Genomic DNA, 3,391 nt, shown 5'->3' on the forward strand with positions numbered 1-3,391 from the left:
CTAATAGAGAGAACACTAGCAGAGTAACTAATATTAGCCATACTTTTTTTTTTAACCTCAAAAGCTCCTTAGAGATGTGCTTCTAGAGATAGCTAGAGTACTGAGAAGTGTGGTGTCAGTTCTGATAGAAATTATATGAATTATCAAGTTATGCAAAAATCTATTAAATCAGCCACATCCTCAATCTATTCCATCAATATAGAGAGAAGAAAATAGATTGTTTTTAATCTGGAGTTTTTCATATAACAATTTCCATATAATAAAAAATGAAAAGTTAAAATTGGAATCTACAATAAAGAGATCTTTTCTTTGGCAAATTTGAAAATAAAAAGTTCATAATAGGGGCCAGCCAGATGGCACAAGCGATTAAGTGCACGCGCTCCACTGCAACGGCCCGGGTTCGCCAGTTCGGATCCTGGGTGCACACCGATGCACTGCTTGGAAAGCCATGCTGTGGCGGCTTCCCACGTAGAGTGGAGGAAGATGGGCACAAGGATGTTAGCCCAGGGCCAGTCTTCCTCAGCAAAAAAAGAGGAGGATTGGCAGATGTTAGCTCAGGGCCGATCTTCCTCACAAAAAAAACACAAAAAACAAAAAGGTCATAATAGGTCAACATAATCCAAAATGATTGACATGACAGTGGCCCTAAGGTGCCTGGGTAGAGTCTTGATACATCATCAAAGCATAGTCTTTCCAAGACAGCTTATCAGATATCGCTTTACCCTTGTTCTGTAAACATTCAAGTGCCTAATAGACATTTTGCTGCTGCTGCTACAAAGTCTGCAAAAAAAAAAAAAAAAACAAAAAAAACCCCCACAAATAAAGATGCCAAGGGAAAAGTATCAGATAAAAAAAAAAAAAAAAAAGACATGAGATAAAAAATAAAGTCATACCACTATACAGAAAGTGACCCTGAGGATGCATATTTAGAACGCTTGTACCCGTGGCAGATATACGAGGTGAAGAAAGCTATTCACATACTCAAGAAATTACAAACTCTGGACTTTATTAATGCAAAGCAAAGTGTTTATCTTGATTTGACACTAAATATAGCACTTGAGAAAAAGAAAAATGGGTAGCCATTTGCCAGCGTTCTTAGTTTTCCATACCCATGAGCTTCAGGAATCAATCAACTTGCTGTATTTACAAGAACGCATCAGAGATTAAAATGGCAGAAGAAAACGGAGTCACATTTGGAGAAGGAACTAATCTGATTCAGAGGATTTTGGATAGAGAAATTCATGCAGGCTTTTATGTAGCTGTTTCAGAAATAACGCCAGAGGTCCGGCCCTGTGGCTTAGCGGTTAAGTGCGCGTGCTCTGCTGCTGGCGGCCCAGGTTCGGATCCCCGGCGCGCACCAACGCACCACTTCTCCCGCCATGTTGAGGCCGAGTCCCACATACAGCAACTAGAAGGCTGGGCAACTATGACATGCAGCTATCTACTGGGGCTTTGGGGGAAAAAACTAAAAAAAAAAAGAAATAACGCCAGAGATGAATCCATTAAAGAAGAAACTGAAAAAAGATTTGCAAAGCTTATTCAAAATTCCATTGGCTGTGACATCCCCCAAAGGCTTGAATTATTTAAAACTGGGCATAAAATTAAGGTAGATGAAGAAAGGGAAAACTTTCTAGAAACCAAAATAGCAACATTCGATCAAGTGCAAGCAGTTACAATGAAGTTTGTAGGACAGACCTCTGAGTTTGGGATCCTTTGTGGTACCCGCCTTCCTTCATAGTTCAAGTGAAGGCTTCTTACTAAAGATGGAGTCGTTGTTGCCTAAACAAGCAGAAACCAAAGAACGTGCAAAAGATGCTGCCTAAAATTGTTGAATTCTGAAATTACTTTCAGTAGATTAAGGAACAAAAGAGAAAATTATAAAACTGCATAATTTCTATGTCTGTGTCTTGTTTTTCTTGATCATTATATTTGAAAGTGAATTTTAACACCAAAAAATAAAACTTACAACAAATTCAAAAATAAGAACATAAAATTTTCTGTGTCAGAACCTTAAAAAAAGTCACAATATTGAAAAGGACCATAATGACAACACTTATTTTGTCGATGTTTTGAAATTGTTTTCTCACAAAAATCACTTAAGAAGGTACTTGTTTAATATTAAACAATTCATTAGATAAACCTCAATCAGTTGTGACAGATTTATCTTTGAGCGCATCACTTAATTTAGCTAGGATTTTACATCTACTAACACAAGAGAGCTTTCTTTATTATTTTTTTTTTTTTTTTGATCTGTGGAACCTTTGTGAGGATTGAAAATCAAACATATACCAGCTCCATAAATGAATTTGCTGGCTTTGTCACTGTTTAAAAATTATTTTAAAACCATTTATATATCAATGGATCCATCTGCTTTTTGAAAAAGCTATTCCATGTAGTTACTTTTTTTGTGTGTGTGTGTGAGGAAGATCAGCCCTGAGCTAACATCTGTACCAATCCTCCTCTTTTAATCTATTGCCAATCCTCCTCCTTTTTTTTTTCCCTTTTTCTCCCCAAAGCCCCAGTAGATAGTCGTATGTCATAGTTGCACATCCTTCTAGCTGCTGTATGTGGAACGCTGCCTCAACATGGCCGGACAAGCAGTGGGTAAGTGCACGCCCGGGATCCGAACCCGGGCCGCCAGTATTGGAACCCGAGCACCTAATGGCTAAGCCACGGGGCGGGCCCCCATGTAGTTACTTTTAAATGAATTTAGGTCAGATCCCATAACATTTGTTATGTGCTTTTCTCAACGATACAATTTTATACAAAGCCTTTTTGAACCAATGGATATCTAAGCGAAGGATATTTATAATTTACTTTTTATGCTCTCTAGTTTATTTTACAATTCTACTTTTATTGCATTTGAGTTTAGAAAACAGTGTGTCCAGCTTCCATTTTGGAGTATATTATGAATTGTGCTTTAAAATATTATGTTAGGTGTTTTGTTTTTATCAATACTTCCTGATAATTATAAACTTTCTTGATTTGCATATTTTGATGCTATATATATTTGTGCTTATAAAAACATGAGTTTATCACTTAAATAGGAGCTGTGACTTGCAGATAAACTAAATTTCCCCTTTTGCCTCATTTCATGTTTCTATGACTAATATTACACTTAAATTTTCTTCCCATTTTGATAATCTGTTTCATTTTTAAACTATATATGTTTGATCATTATTTCTAGCATTTTATTTTGTGTTAAGAATTTTATAAGGAATGAATACTTGTAACTTCTTTTGGCGCAATCTTCATGTTTTTGCCTTTAAAATGTGAAGTTTAGACTTGTATCTATTCACATATCTGCGTCATTTAATGTCTTTTATCATCTTATTTTCTTGTCTGACCCATATAGATCAAATATTCTGTTTGGTATTTTGTTATACTGTGT

General features: G+C 36.1%; 1 pseudogene; it reads left to right on the top strand.

Annotated features, from left to right (window-relative positions):
* The first annotated feature begins 624 nt into the window (after positions 1-624).
* On the top strand, positions 625-1,823 carry LOC101391581 (large ribosomal subunit protein uL1m-like; annotated as a pseudogene).
* Positions 1,824-3,391: the final 1,568 nt, after the last annotated feature.

The sequence above is a fragment of the Ceratotherium simum genome, chromosome 27 (assembly GCF_057802395.1).
Source record: "Ceratotherium simum simum isolate JZ-2026a chromosome 27, ASM5780239v1, whole genome shotgun sequence".
Classification (NCBI taxonomy): Eukaryota; Metazoa; Chordata; class Mammalia; order Perissodactyla; family Rhinocerotidae; genus Ceratotherium; species Ceratotherium simum.